Below are 17254 nucleotides of genomic sequence, written 5' to 3' on the forward strand. Positions count from 1 at the left end.
AAATATAGGTGTTCAAAGGGCACTGTCTGTGGACAGGGTCAAAGTCAACAGGTCTTCGAAGTAGGAGAAATTTGAAATTCCTGAGGGCAACAGAAGGCTACCATGGGTGCTAGATACTTTGTGAAAACCATTGAGGCAGTAGAAAGACCAAAGGGCAAATCAGTAAACTAAAAATGAGAAAAGACAGAGAAGAACCCAAGAAATCTTCTGCAAGATGGACAGATGGGGATGTGAAGATAGGCACCCTTGAGAGCTAGGGATACCACAAATGTCTGAGGCAGAATAAAGGGCAGAAGGGTGTGTAAAGTTAGCATTTTCAGGTAGGCACTTTCAAGAAGGTGTTTAGCAAGGAGAGGTCCAGGAAAGGCCTCCATTGCCCTTTGTTCCTTGGAACAAGAAAAATCCTTGAATAAAAACCTTTTCCTATGCATGATGAAGGTACTACTTCTATTGTGCCCTGTGCCAGTAAGTTTTGAACAATGCGACCAATCCAGAAAAGCTGGTTGGTCAGAGGACTGGGAATCCTTTTCATGGAGGAAACACCTTCCCAAGGCATGGCATAGGCCTTCTTTGATGATGGTCAGAGCCCACTTGTCTGTTACCACTTCCCAGAACTGAAATGAAAGGGACAGTCTTTCTGATGGATGGAGGGAGGGGGTACAGGGAAAAGAGGATAGTCACAAAGTTTTGGCCCCAAAGGGAGGCTTCTCTGAAGGGAAGTCCCTGTGGTTTGCCAGAAAATCTATTTCTAGGTGCTTTTCAATGTTTGTGAGATGGCCTAGGGCCCCTCTTAATGAAGGAAGTGGATTTGGATGGGTAGTTCCTATGGTATATAGGTACTGTAAAGAGAAGCATTTGCCTGCTGTCTTTCATAGTTTTGCCTTGAAGAGTCTTGAAAAGACTGGCAGCTTGTGGTCCACACACAAGTCATTGCCCAAGGGTAAATCCAAGAGTTTGGATTTAATGTCTTTAGGGATGGGATGACCCTGGAACCATACATAGTCTGTTCACTGAGCCAGTGGCAGCAGCACTTGACATAGCATCCACTGCATTGTAACTACATTTGATGCTGTGTCTGCCTATTGGTCTAGCTTGGGACAGAAGGGTCTGTATTTGCTGTTTAGAATTTGGTGTCTGAGGTACTGACATGACCTTATGCAGAGACTAACACAGACAACAGATATTTGGTCATTTGTGTTTGGTAACTGGTAGCTCTGAATGCTAAAGTGGCTGAGGTGTAAACGTTCCTACCCATAATCTTGCTGTCCTTATCTAAGGGGAGGGCATTAGCAGTGGGAAGCAATTTGGATGGCTGTAGGGTCAGCCATGAGGTTTTTTATACAGGTATTTAAAAGTTTTTTTATACAGGTATTTAAAAGTTCATCAGGAACTTTATAAAACCTGTCTGGTCTTTTAGGAGAAGGTGGGTGAGAGTCAGGTGTTAAAGAAGAGTGGAAATCATAAAGATAAGCTTCAAGAACTGGGGGAAACTGACAAAGGAGCTGGAGTGCCTGTCACTCGTCCCTCTCTAGCACAGAGTACAAGCAGGCTGGGTATTTTGTTTAGATGCTTTAATATATAGAAACACATCAGGATGGATAGCAGCATCATAAAATACAAACTGATTAACATACAGACCTTAGATACATGTATCCCTACATCTCAACAGCTTACTTCAAAATGGCAGTCAGGCTCGCACATGCTCAGTATTTATAAACTTGTGCAAACCCTTGGATAGCTTCTTAAAGATACATGCACAGTGATCTACAGTCTCTCTCTTAAAAAGAATGTCCTTGGCAAAAAACAACAGAGTTAGATATGCATTACTATAGACATTAGAAACAAAACGCAATGTTCATGTCCAAGTTGCTGTGTATCTGTTACATGGTCGAGAGATACGACCAAATCTCGTAATATAACAATCTGGACTGAATTTAGCAACAGGGACAGTCTTCAGTGAACAACTCATACCAGGAACTTCTGGATTTGTCACAGAAATGGGAATTCTCTCTGGAACTGGAATGCTGGGCAACTCACTCTGAGATGAAGAGTCTTTCTCACAGAATATATGCTGTGGTATAGGCTTGGACACTGGTCTCAAATGTTTCTGATTCTGCCTAAACTCTGCTTCTTATGATTCCACAATGTACAATCTCAGCTCTGGGCAAATACTCTTCACGACTCCAATCCAATCATAACTTTTGGACATTTGCATCATTACCACTTCTCATAATGGATTGAGTGGTTTGCTGGTCTTATTGTAAGAGGATGTCTGGGTTAAACTCTTCAACAGATTGGCTTTCAACCTGTTGTTCTTGACACATGGAACCAACAACTGACTCCTGATTGGTAATGTGGTTCTGGCTTCTCCCGACATAAGTCTCTGGGCAGGTGAACCAAGATGTTTACCATGATGAATGTTTCCGAGATTCACAGTATTCAGGAAAACATCACTATTGTCTCATTTTGACTTCTCTAGTAAGTGTTTTGCACTTTGAACTGCATGTTCTGCCAAACCATTTGACTGTGGGTACTGAGGGCTACTTGAAAAGTACAGTTGTGTACTTTTATCATAAATGTAGATGTTTGAGTGTTGCAGTCGTTACATTTGGGCAATCTGCTTGCAGGTTGCCCTCAGTCGGCTTGATTAACAAAGTCTTGGGTCCTGCGTCAGTTGTCCCTTCTTACATGACTTCAGGTCGTCAGGGGTATAAAACATGCAGCCGACGCCATTACATCAGTTTTTCTTTACCCAGATGTCAGGTGTCCCCTAATGGGGAGCAAATAAACAAAAACACAAAGATATACCTCCAACAAAAAGCAAATGCACCAAAAAGGCTTGTAAGCATAGTAAAGGAAAGTAGAGGTATAGCCAGAAGTTAGGGGGCTGGAGGGAGGGTAACCAGGACTGCAACAGTGAATACACTTGAACATCTACATTTATGGTAAGTGTACACAACTGTACTATGTTCTTTGTGTTCCACTGTTGTAGTCATTACATTTGGGTAGACTCCCAAAGCTATGGTTGGAAGGAGGGGTTTATAAAGCATCAGGGCCAGCTATAAGGCCCTGCAAGACAGCAGTGGCAAAGCCAGCTATGGATTTAGAGAATATTGGGAAATTATAATGCTTGGTGAAAGTATGTACAGAACTCCAGGTAGCAGCTTCTAGGATGTCCCTGGTAGGAACACCTCTGAGAAAGGCTGCAAAAGTAGATAGATGCACTCCTGGTGGAGTGAGATCTGATCCCCTGGGGGACAGGTTTTCCATGGTGCTTATAGCAGAAATGAATGCAATGGCTTATCCATTTAGAAATGGTTTGTTTTGAAATTGCCTTCCCCTCTGCACCTGCAGCAAATGCTACCAGCAGTTCAGATTTTCTTTGAGGTTTAGTCCTGTCCAAGTAGAATCTAAGTTGTCTGTGCACATCCAAGGAATGCAGAATCCATTTCCCTTTGTTCTGTGGATTGGGAAAGAGGGTTGGCAAATGAATGGACTGATTAAGAGCAACACTGGATACCACCCTGGGCATGAAGGATGGACTGGTCCTGAGTGACACCCTGTCCACATGAAAGATTATGAAAGGCTCCACAGCCATAAAAGCCTGTAATTCAGATATCCTTCTAGCTGAAGTGATTACTAAAAGGAAAGCTGTTTTCCAAGAAAGAAATTTTAAGTCTGCAGTAGCAGCTGGTTCAAAAGGAGGTAGAGTGAGTTTCTCCAATACAAAGGTAAGGTCCCAGGCAGGGGTTGCAGCTCTCCTGGGTGGTCTCAAATTTTTGGCCCCTCTGAGGTACTGCTCGAGCAGAGGATGGAGAAGAGGGGAGGTTGTGTGTTATAATGAGCTGAAATGGCTCAGGCATGGATTTTAATGGAGGAGAAAGACAAGCCCTTGTTAAGCATCTCAGTTAAGTATTGTAAAATCTGAGGTAAATTGGGCACTGCTGTGCTCACCCCTTAAAATTGGTTCCAAGCACAGAATCTTTTCCATTTTTCAGCATAAGATTTTCTAGTACTAGGCCTCCTTGCCTCTAAGATGACATCCATCACAGGTTTTCTGAGGGATGATAAGGGTGAGTTTAAGTAATTAGCCAGGCTGCAAGATTCAATGTTGGAAGCTGAGGGTATAGAATCTGGTTCTCCTGCTGAGACAGCAGGGAAGGGGTCTGAGACAGGTGCCATGGAGATAACTGCGCAGGAGGGGGTACCAGTGTTGGTGTGGCCAGTCTGGAGCAATCAAAATCATCCTTGGTTTGTCCTGTTTGACTTTTAGTAGAACTTTGGAGAGCAAAGGCAGCGGGGGGAAGGCACTGACTCAGATTTTTCCAGCTGAAGGATAGAGCGTCCACTTTCCAGGCTTGTTTGTGGGGAGTCCTTGTGCAAAACTTGTCCAATTGGTAGATCTGGGGGGAGGCAAATAGGTCTATGGCTGGGCTCCCCAATTCACTTCAACATGTTGAAAATCCTTGGTTCCAGTTTCCACTCGTGTGGGTCCATGAGGTTTCTGCTTAGTCCATCTGCCAGAGTATTTAATTTTCCTGGCGTGAATTAAGCTTGTAGGTGCACTTAGTAGCTCAAGGCTGTGTTCCACCATGCCATGGCTAGTCTGCAGAGGGGGTAGGAATGTGTACCCCCCTGCTTGTTTATGTACCACATAACTGTGGTGTTGCCCGTCTTTACCATTTGTTGTCCTGGAATATTGTAGTCCTTGAAGGCTGTCAGAGCATTCTGTACAGCTAACATTTCTTTTTGATTGATATGTAGGTGCATCTGACTTGGGTTCCATTTGCCCTGAATGCACTTCCCTGCCAGGAGAGCCTCCCATGCATAGTCTGATGCATCTGTTGTTAGGGTTTGGGTGGCAGCGGGTAGTGTGAATGGTAGTCCCTTGTTTTGGTGGCAGGCCTCTGCCCACCAGAGGAACTCTAGGTGTAGGCAAGGTATGATAGGAATCCTTGTTTCTAGGCTGTGAGAATGTTAACTCCATAGGCTTTTTAGATACCACTGTAGTTTCCTCATATGCAGTCTTGCATATGGAATTAGAAAAATGCAGGAGGCCATGAACCCCAAGGCTTGTAGTATTTGTCTTGCAAATAGTAGGGTTTTTGTGGCCACTTGTTTGAAATAGGTTATCGAATGAATTTGCTTTTCTGGCATGAGGTAAGCCATCTGGGAAGTTGTATTCAGGCTTGCTCCCAGGAATGTAATTTATTGACAGGGTACCAGTTGTGATTTCTTTTCATTTATGGTGTACCCCAGACAAGTTAGAACCCTTTTTACAAACGCCAGATGATTCAAAAGTATGCTCTGGCTTTCTGCCTGAATTAGACAATCGTCCAGGTATGGGTATATTTGAATACTTCTTTGCCTGCAAAATGCAATAACTGGAGCCAGGCACTTTGTGAATACCCTGGGCACAGTAGACAAGCCAAAGGGCAGTGCAGAGAACTGATAATGCGTGTAGCCTGCTTTGAAGCATAGGTATCTTCTGCAAGATTCCCTGATTGGGATGTGCAGGTATGCTTCTTTTAAATCTAGTGTTGCCAACCAGGCGTCTTTGCCTAGCATAGGAAGTAATTGTTGAAGAGTCAGCATCTTGAATTTTGGAATCTCCAGAAAGGTGTTTAAAGTAGACAGGTCCAGGACTGGACACCATGATTTGTCTTTTCTGGGTACCAGGAAAAGTCTGGAGTAGAAACCTTGTCCCTTTTCCTCTTCTGGTACTAGTTGAATAGCCCACATGCTTAAGAGAGAAAGTACTTGTTTTTGAGCCTCTGCCCACTGATTTATGGGCAGATCCAGCCGCCCATTTGGTGTTGGCAATGTGTGGAAATGAAATCTGTATCCCTGGGACACTATATTTAAAACCCATCTGCCCTGGGTTATGAGTACCCAGTTCTTCGCATGAAGAGCATTCTTTCCCCCTAAAGGGGCAGTCAGAAGATAAGTGCTTGGAAATTTTAAATTAAGTTATTGAGACTGTTTACCATAGGGAGGTGTCTTGTTATTCCAAGATTTGGAAGTGGAGGCCCCCCACTGCTTAGTTCTGAGAGTCCCCTGGGACAGAAACCTAGGGGTTTTGCTGTCTGGGTTTGGCTTGAGAAGACCTGGAAGGGGCGGGAAAGGACCAATTCTTAGTAGGCCAGTGCCTACTAAATCTAGGAGGTTGCACTTGTAAAAAATCTTTAACAGTTTGCATAGATTTAGCTTTATCTTCCATCTTTTTAAGAACTTCTTCAGCCTTGTTGCCAAACTGGTGGTCCTGATTTAAAGGAGCATCCAACAATTTAGCTTTAACATGATCAGGCTAAGATTACTCCTTAAGTCAAGCATGCCTTCTAAGCACCGACCCAGTAACAGCAGCCCTGCAAGAGGCCTCTAAAGAATGAAAACCACATTGCAAAGTATGTTTTCCAACTTGTTCAGCAGAATACATTAAGTCCTGTAAATCTTTATTTTCCACTGAGTCAGGAATCAACATCATTTTCTGTTTAAGCAGTCCAATGACATGTTGCTGATATTTTAACATATGAAATTGGCAGTTTAAAGCTCTGATTGCCAAGGTTGCTGAAGTATAAACCTTTTTACCCCATCTATCCTGCAGCCTGGAGTCTCTATCAGAAGGGGTAGGATTTTTAGCAGTAGAAGCCTTAATGCCCTTGGGCCCCTGAGAAATAGTCTCTGGATCTGCAATAGGATTCTTGAAACAGAACTTGTGGGACTCAGGAACCCTGTAGTATCTGTCAGGTTTACTAGGAGCAGGAGGGCAGGGAATCAGGGGCCAAACTGGATTCCGAGAAAACATCAACAATGTCTAGTACAGGAGGAATAGCCAAAGGCTTATACTGAGGAAGGAGGAAATCCCTAAGCCTCTTTTTTTGAATCAGAAAATTCCTGACTTTCCCAGTGAAAATGCTCCCTTAAAGTATGCAAGGTTTCCCCAAAAGAAAAATCCTCAGGAGGGGAAGCAGAGGGATCAGAATCCTCATAAGTAGGTAAGGACACATCCAGGTCATCAGAAGAGTCAGAAGAAACAGAATCCTGATCAGGAGATTCATAATCAAGCTCAGCCCTAGGCCTCTTAGAGGGGGGGGGGGTTGACTACCCCTATTTAGAGTTATTAGATCTTCAGTCATTTTTATCATTTGTTTTTTAGGCATAGGGGCCTGGGTGTCATTTTTTTATACATGCATCGAGATTTAGGCCTTAGTAATGAAGGAGGCATCAATTTAATATGCAAGTCCGTAGGCCTAAATACACCCTCAGAAGCCGGTGCCTGCACAGCGGCTCTGGACCCATCCAAGGTAGAGACATCCATGGGTTCCATAGCTGAAGTATCTCGCGGCATACCGGACTCCAAATGGGTCTCAGTAGAGGCCTACGAATCAGAAGTAGCGGGTATCAGGGGCTGCAAAAGCACCTCACTGAGTACTGGCGAACTGGTGACTGGCTTAAGAGAAACATCGTCGGCAGTTTTGGACCTTGGCAGCCTGTCTCTGTCTTTATCTTTGCGTTTTTTCAGAATCCCGGTGGTCAGATGGCTAACAGACGACATTTCTGGATAATTAAACCAAGAACCAAAATATTTAAGAGGCAAAAATATACTGACGACGGACAATGCGTTGATAAAATAAAGCACAAAACCGACAGCAAGGATCATTGTGGTCAGGGCCTAGGCAAGGAATACAGTACGAATGAAAATCTTTATGAGGTATTTGCTTTCCACAAGTAATGCAATTATTAACTTTTACTGACATCGGTAAGGAGCAAGAAAAAGTTTCCCCAGCGGGGTACTTAGCTTTAAGTTGAAGACTTCGGTTCTGAAACTGTAAAACGAAAATTTCAGGAGTCGGCCGACCGGCACTTGCAAACTGCTTCTGCTTCGGACACTGCAAGAAATACTGATGTAATGGCATCGGCTGCATGTTTTATACCCCCGATGACCTGACATCATGGAAGAAGGGACAGCAACTGATGCAGGACCCAAGACTTTGTTAATCAGGCCGACTGAGGGCAACCTGCAAGCAGATTACCCAAATGTAATGACTGCAACAGTGAAACATGAAGATCATCATTAGTAAAGTCCTATTCTTCGTCAAATCTTTTGAACTGTTGGCTTGTAAACTGTGTGGCTTTGTCAGAAATAACTTTATGCAGACTCATCCACGGTAGTCCAGGAATCTGATTTATCTGAACTGGTTCCTTCTGCTGATGTGGCTTAGTACTATTACAAATGGAACAAGACAAAAGTATTCTCTGTGTCTTGTGACATAGGAGAAAATACTAATCCTCTCCTTTCTTTTGGTGGAATCAGTTCTTGGGTGACCATGATGCATGACAGTAATGTACACTTATTGCAAGGACTTTGCAACAACTAATTTTTGGACTTTTCATAATATTTTTGTCAGACAAAATCTCACATCTGTATGGAAAATAAGGTTGCACATCATGAAGTAAACTAGATTGCTTTAACGGCCATCAATGACTGATAAAGTGGTTGAGCCTCTGTAAAACTGGATTTGTAGCTGTGCAATATTCTCAGCTCACCAAGACATGTGGAAGAAAGATTTCTCACTTCCATGACTTCAAAAATCAAGATTCTCATTTTCATGCTGTTCTGCAGAGTTTCGGGGCAATCTAGACAATGTATCAGCAAGATAAAGAAGTTTGCCTTTCTTGTAGACAAGAGTGAAATTATACTTTTGGAATCTCATCATCATATGTCACAGTCTGGCTGCAGCTGCATGCATAGACTTTCTCAAGATAGTGACTAGAGGTTGGTGGTCTGTTTCAATCTGGATAGGTCTACCATAAACATAATCATGGAATTTCGAACATGCAAACAACTGCCAAAAGCTCTTTCTTGATCTGGGAATACTGCATTTCAGTTTGGGTAAGAGGTCTTGATGCATAAACAACAGGTTGACCTTCCCGTAGAATGACTGCACTGAGACCAAATTTTGAAGCATCACCTGAAAGAGTAACTGGCTTGTGAACATCAATGTATCTTAGAGTTAGTGGACTAGCAAACATCAAATGCTCTTTGGTGTTGCTCTAAGACCAGGATACATATTTTTATGTCAGCTAAGAGTTGCTGAAAGCTGTCTCAACTCTGGAATGAACTTGCCTAGGTAGTTAACCATGCCAAGAAGACACTGCAAAGCTTGAACAGTGTCTGGAGCTCAAGAATGGCTGTTTGCTTTGAAGGGTCTGGTCGTAGGCCTGAACTAGTAAATAAATGACCAACATAAGTAACCTCTTATAGCCTAAATTTGCATTTCTGTGGATTGAGCTTATGATTCACTTGGTGTGCTCTTTCCAGAACATTTCTGAGGTTTCTGTCATGCTCTGCTTCACCATAATCTCTTACTAGTATGTTGTCTACCAAAATAGCACAAGGATACCAGGAAAAAGGTTGCTCCATTACACATTGAAAGACTTCACTTGCAGAATGCAACCTAAATGGCATTCTCAAAATTTTTTACCTTCCAAATGCAGTACTGAACATAGTCAGCAATGAGGATTTCTTGTCCAGCTGAATTTGATAAAATAAACTCTTTGCATCTAAGACAGAAAAACAGTGGCATTTGGCATCACAGCTGTGACTTCTTCGACTGTGAGCATTAGATGAGGAGGTCTTTTTAGTGCTTTGCTCAAATCTTGTGAATCGATACATATTCTGATGTCTTATGAGCTACCACCATGGAAGACACCCACTCAATTGGTTTTGCAACTGGACAAGTCACACCATTTTATCTACCTCTGCTTTCACAGTGGAACTTTTCATGCTGGCTTGATAACTGGACTGACATATGGGTCTAACTTCATGGAATACACAACTGGAAGCTTCTCCAGTTGGTCTTCAAAAATATCAGCATAGGTAGAAAAAAATATAAACATGAAAAGGTGAAATTAGAGTAGTGGTCTTTCAAGCTGACTTGGTGCACTTCCTTATTAAATGAAAGCAGTCCCATTTTCAAACTGTATCTGAGCCCTAATGATGACTGGACATGCCTCTTGACTACATAAAATAAGTTTCTCCAGCAGAGTAACATGAAAGCACTACTAAGCCTTCAGTTTGAATTTCTTCACCACCATAAGCAACAAGCTTCGCACACCTTGCCAAATAAAACCTTTCACCCTGACACACTCTAGCAAATGTTTTTCCTGATATAACATTGCACTTGGAACCTGTGTCAACTTTGAGCACTATGGGTATGCCATTTATCCAGACAGTACAAAATATTTCATTCTTTGCCCTTAAATCTACTGAATCAACTGTTTCATAAAGCACTGACACAACATTAACATAAAGAGTAGGGCTGCAGCTCTCTAACTGATCAACTCATTTCTTAAAATATTCCCTTTTACTAAAAGGATGTAGGCCTTTTGATATACAAAACTTCTTGAAATGATTCCATTTATTGCATTTGTGGCATTGCTGACCAAAAGCTAAACATTTTTCTCTTTTAGATTTATTTCCACCACAATTACAACAGTCGGCAATGAAAATAGGTTGGGGCCCACTCTGAGTTTGCTGACTCACTTTTATGCTTCAGTGAGATTGTGCAAACTCTGGAATGTGCTGGAAAGTTCTGGGGTTTACCAGTGAGCGCTGCAGGGCCTACAGTTGCTGCCATGTGCTTGGGTCTGTTTCTTTTAACCACATCCTGCATACTATCAACATGGGCTTTGTCACTGTGCCTTCTAGAGCTATTCTCATTTGAAAGCATGTGTGTGTGATTTTCTGTGAGCGCATATATCTGAAAAATCTCAATGGTATATTCAAAGTTAAATCACTGTCATGAAGCAAAATCTTTCTCACTGCATCATCTTTAACACCACACACAAGTCTGCCTTTTATCAACTCATCCTTTAAATCACCAAATCTGCACGTTTTAGCCTTGTTCCTCATGTCAGTTATATATGCTGCAAAAGTTTCACCAGGCTTTTGATCCCTTGTATAAAATAAGTCCCTAACCTATTTCAGGTTAACCAGCTAATAGTTGCACACAAGATCCTGTACCAACCATATAATATGCCCACACTTAAAAACCTCATCACCCCTGCAGTAACCTTAGTGCACTTCGTTCATTTGAAAGACCACTAGTTCAAACTCTCAAATCCAACAACACAGCTGATAAATATTTGCTAACTCTGTTGGCAAAACCTGGAACTCTTTTCCTGCTAATCTTACATCTGAACCCTCTCTACCTCAATTCAAGAAAAGTCTGATTCAGTACTTTAAAAAACGATGGCTATGTCCTTGTCCTAATCCACACTAACTCTAACCATCACTCGGGCACATGGAGGACTTCTGCCTACATTTTGTTTCTTAACTTATAAATCTCCTTGAATCTTTTACCAGGTTAGCCTACTAGGCATTCAATACCCTATCATTCTTAAAAACACTGTCTAGAATTTTCTATCGGAGTAAAAATGTAATAATTTGTTTATCTGTTTTTGTGCTTGTTTACATCTGTGTAAAAATCCTTTTATTTGTGTTTTATTGTGTGTTTTAAACTTAAAAATGTAACAGTTTGTTGAATGTCTTTTTGGAGCTTTTCTCCCCTGGGCCTCCACTGAAAATGGACATGTATCCAGTCGGACTATCCTGGTAAATAAATGTAAAATAAATAAGTAAAAATAAGTGCCTTTCTATAGGAACATTTGTCTGGGGGTTGCACATTTCTCTAAATTTATGTTTTAAACACTCAGGTTCTTCCCTTGACACAGCCAGTAACAACAAAATTATGTTTTTCCCCCTCTCCTGTATAGATAAAGCAGGTGCATACACAAATGAATGCTCCCTTTCTATGACTTCTGACCCAGCTAAATTAAGCAAAATAAATGCCTTTGTATGGTCATCTTTAGCAGAAAATGCAGCCTGTGTGAAAACTTCTTACTTTTGCTCAAACACTCTCCACTTCTCTGCAATATGATGATCAAACACAAATGCACTGGGTTTTTGAAATCCATCTGCCATGCCCACAAAGTATACACAAACACACTGAAAATATGGTCCTTGTAATTATGTATGAACTGTTCTGTGAGCTTGTAACAACATTCAAATCCACAATAAACTCTTCAAAATACTTTACTTTGTGAAATATGCTCTGAAATGGCTGTATTTTGCAAAATAACTTTACTGTAATACTTCAAAAACATGCAAACACTTAATACACTTCTGAAAATTTCTGAAAACTCAGATATCTTTAATCAATATGAAAAAAATATGTCTTTAGCAAAAATGTGGTAGTTTCCTCTTATTTCATTTGCTTTATGCAATTTGGACTTTATTTCGAACATTTTCCACAGTAGTTCGAACATTTTTATCAATATCAGATATATCGGTTTATGCAAATATCATTTAGAGTGTTCTACTTCTTCTCTTTCTGCTGTTCCCATTAGGGGTCGCCACAGCAGATCATCTGTTTCCATTTCTTCCTGTTCTCTGCATATTGCTCTGTCACACCAACCACCTGCATGTCCTCTCTCACCACATCCATAAACCTTATCTTAGGCCTTTCTCTTTTCCTCTTACCTGGCAGCTCCATCTTTAGCATCCTTTTCCCAATATACCCAGCATCCCTCCTCAGCACGTCCAAACCAACGCAATCTCACCTCTCTTTGTCTCCAACCTGAGCTGACCCTCTAATATACTGATTCCTAATCCTGTCCATCCTTGTCACACCCAGTGCAAATCTTAACTAACTCTGCCACTTCCAGCTCCAACTACTGCCTTTTTGTCAATGCCACCGTCTCCAACCCATAGAACATAGCTGATCTCACTACCCTCTTGTAGACCTTCCCTTTTACTCTTACTGGTACCCATCTGTCACATATCACTCCTAACACTCTTCTCCACCCATTCAATCCTGGCTGTACTCTCTTCTTCACCTCTCTTCCACACTCACCATTACTCTGAACTGCTGATCCCAAGTACTTAAACCCATCCACCTTTGCCAACTCTACTCCGTGCAACCTCACCATTCCTCTATCATTCCCTCTCATTCACACACACATTCTGTCTTAGTCCTGCTGACCTTCATTCCTCTCCTCTCTAGAGCATATCGCCACCTCTCTAGGGTCTCCTCAACCTGGCCCCTACTCTGACTACAGATCACAATGTCATCTGCAAATATCATAATCCATGGGGCCTCTGGTCTGATATTGTCTGTCAACCTGTCCATCACCACTGCAAATAAGAAAGGGCTCAGAGCTTATCCTTGATGTAATCCCATCTTCACCTTAAATGCATCTGTCACTCCCACTGCAGACTTCACCACTGTCACACTACCATTGTACATATCCTGTACCACTCTTACATACTTCTCAGCCACTTCCGACTTCCTCATACAATACCACAACTCCTCTCTAAGCACCCTATCATATGCTTTCTCCAAGTCCACAACAACACCATGTAACTCCTTCTGACCTTCGTTTAGAGTGTTCTGTATACCTCAATTCATATTTTGCAAAGAAATAGTTTTGAGCAAGTTTTAATATCTGAAATTTGTTTCTGACCTATTTTGTGAATTATGCATACAGTACGGATGACTCTCTCATTTATATTCCTCCAGTGCCAACCGGGTGCCCCTCAAACTCGTGGAAGAAATTGGAACTCTTTCTGGCAAAATATTATTTTGGCCATTCTTCTAACATCATGTTCCTTTAGACATGCCACTTCTGACACCATGTCTCTCGTCCCTCTCTGACACAGATGACAAGCAGGCGGGGTATTTCGTTAAGATGCTTTAATACATAGAAACACATCAAGATGGACAGCAGCATCATAAAACACAAACTGATTAACAGACATTACATACACACATGCTTACACCTCAACAACTTACTACAAAATGGCAGTTAGGCTCAAACGTGCTCAGTATTCATACACTTGTGTAAGCCCTTGGATAGCTTCTTAAAGATACATACATACAAACGCACACACTGATCTATAGCACCTATCTCTACAAGGCTGTAGTTTCTCTTTTGTAACTCTGAGATCTGTCTTCACTGACACTCCAGAGGAGAGTCACTTGAAAGGGAGTTCCTCTCATCCAAGGAGTTGTGAAGAGTAATCCAGAGAATGATCAGAGTCTGGTTCATGATCCTCTTTAGAGAACGACCAATCCAATGATTGCTTTGTGGTGTGGCTTGAAGTAGCTGGGTCACAAAAACAGGAGTCTTCATTGCCAAGACTGTTTTAAATAAGCCCTGGGAAAAGTCCATCCATTTTTTTCTCAAAGGAGTAGGGGACATCAGATTTTTTTTCTTCTTTGTTGGGGAGAAGTCCACCTGCACAAGCTTGGAGGATCAGAACCATGTTTCATTTCAATAAGCATACCAGGAACCACCTCTTGTACAAGGATCTGAGGGATTCTGTGTAGAAGATTTTTTACTGCATCTACCTTCCTAGCGGACATCTATGAATTTTAAACCACAGTTCTACGTAGTAAGAAAAAGAAGGTTCCCCAGTGGGGCATTTATTTGACAATGATTAATGAAGCCAACAGTATCAACAACCAAATATGGATCAGTCCAATGGGTGCATGACCTGTGTTCAGACTGTTGGAGAGGTAGCCTGGGGATCTCATGCTTATATCCACAACACAATACAGATGAGATGAGGTCATACAATGGACATACGCCCTCAGGTAGGTAAAACTTTGGTACCCCGGCAGAATGCCAGTGACAAACATCTGTGATAAATACTGCAACAGTGATTTCAGTCAGGACATTTACCATTACCAAGGAATAATCTGAATAAACTCTGAAAATAAAATGAAATGAGCTAACCCTGAATAATAGTAGCCTGTGTAACCCCACAACAAAGTTAGCCAGTACTTTCTTCTAACTCATGACTACCAGTACTGAAAGTAATTCTCTCCAAGCTGATTGTTTAAAAAAGGCCACTAGCTCCTTTATGGAAGTGTGAAACCATATGCTGGAAGTCCCATTACTTAGAAAATTAAACCATCACTCCAAAAAATAACTGAAAGGTACAAAAAGTACAGTTGTGTACATTTACCATAAATAAAGATGTTCAAGTGTATTCACTGTTGCAGTCATTACATTTGGGTTATCTGCTTGCAGGTAGCCCTCAGTTGGCCTGATTAACAAAGTCTTGGGTCCTGCATCGGTTGCTGTCCCTTCTTCCATGACGTCAGGTCGTCAGGGGTAAAAAACATGCAGCCGATGCCATTACATCAGTTTTTCTTGCCCCATATGTCATGTGCCCCCCTAATGGGAAGCAATTAAATATAAAAACACAGAGACATACCTCCAACAAAAAAGCAAATACACCAAAAAGGCTTTTAAGCATAGTAAAGGAAAGTAGAGGTATAGCCAAAAGAAGTTATGGGGCTGGAGGGAGGATAACCAGGACTTCAACAGTGAATACACTCAAACATCTACATGTATGGCAAGTGTACATAACTGTACTATGTTCTTCACGTTTCACTGTTGCAGTCATTACATTTGAGTAGATTCCCAAAGCTGTGGTTGGGAGGAGGAATTTAGATAGCACTAGGGAAAGCTATAAGGCCCTGCAAGATTGCAGTGGCAAAGCCAGCTCTGGATTTAGAGAAAATTGGCAAATGATAATGCTTGGTGAATGTACGTACAGAACTCCAGGTGGCAGCTTCTAGGATGTTCCCGGTAGGGATGCCTCTGAGAAAGGCTGTAGAGGTAGCTGCAGCCCTGGTGGAGTGAGGTCTGATCCCCTGGGGGATAGGTTTTCCATAGTGCTTATAGCAGAAATGAATGCAATGGCTTATCCATTTAGAAATGGTTTGCTTTGAAATAGCCTTCCCCTCTGCCCCTGCAGCAAATGCTACCAGCAGTTGTTCAGATTTCCTTTGAGGTTTAGTCCTGTCCAAGTAGAATCTAAGTTGTCTGTGGACATATAAGGAATGCAGTATCTGTTCCCCTTTATTCTGTGGATTGGGAAAGAAGGTTGGCAAATGAATGGACTGATTAAGAGCCACACTGGATACCCACCTTGGGCATGAAGGATGGATTGATTCTGAGGGACACCCTGTCCGCATGAAAGATGATGAAAAGTTCCACTGCCATAAGGGCCTGTAATTCAGATACCCTTCTAGCTGAAGTGATTGATAAAAGGAAAGCTGTTTTCTAAGAAAGAAATTTTAAGTCTGCAGTAGCAGCTGGCTCTAAAGGAGGTAAAGTGAGTTTCTCCAAGACAAAGATAAGGTCCCAGGCAGAGATTGGAGCTCTCCTGGATGGTCTCAAATTTTTGGCCCCTCTGAGGAGCTGCTTGAGCAGTGGATGAGAGAAGAGGGGAAGTTCTGTGTTATAATGAGCTGAAATGGCTGAAGCGTGAATTTTAATGGAGGAAAAAGACAGGCCCTTGTGAAGCATCTCAGTTAAGTATTGTAAAATCTGAGGTAAATTGGGTGCTGCTGTGCTCATCCCTTGAGATTGGTTCCAGGCACAGAATCTTTTCCATTTTTCAGCATAAGATTTTCTAGTACTAGGCATCCTTGCCTCTAAAATATCCATCACAGGTTTGCTGAGGGATGGTAAAGGAGAGATTAAGTAATTAGCCAGGCTGCAAGGTTCAGTGTTAGAAGATGAGGGTGCAGAATCTGGTTCTCCGGCTGAGACAGCAGGGAAGGAGGCTGAGGCAGGTGCCAACGAGATAACCATGACACACTACGCAGGAGGCGGTACCAGTGTTAATGCAGCCAGTCTGGAGCAATCAAAATCATCCTTGGTTTGTCCTGTTTGATTTTTAGTAGTACTTTGGAGAGCAGAGGGGGGAAGGCATAGACTGATAGGTTTTTCTAGCTGAAGGAAAGAGCATCCAATTTCCAGGCTTTTGTGGGGAGTTCTTGTGCAAAATTTGTCCAATTGGTAGTTCTGGGGAGAGGCAAACAGGTCTATATCTGGGCTCCCCCATTTGCTTGTCAACATGTTGAAAATCCTTGGTTCCAGTTTCCACTCATGTGGGTCCATGAAGTTTCTGCTTAGTCCGTCTGCCAGTGTATTTAATTTTCCTGGCAGGAATTGAGCTTGTAGGTGCACTTGGTAGCTCAAGACTGTGCTCCACAATACCATGGCTAGTCTGTAGAGGGGGTAAGAATGTGTACCCCCCTGCTTGTTTATGTACCACATAACAGTGGTGTTGTCTGTCTTTACCATTAGTTGTCCTGGAAGAATCTGGTACTTGAAGGCTGTCAGAGCATTCTGTACAGCTAACATTTCTTTTTGATTGATATGCAGGTGT

Source organism: Protopterus annectens, chromosome 14.part0, assembly GCF_019279795.1.
Source record: "Protopterus annectens isolate FY-2018-M chromosome 14.part0, PAN1.0, whole genome shotgun sequence".
NCBI classification, from domain to species: domain Eukaryota; kingdom Metazoa; phylum Chordata; order Ceratodontiformes; family Protopteridae; genus Protopterus; species Protopterus annectens.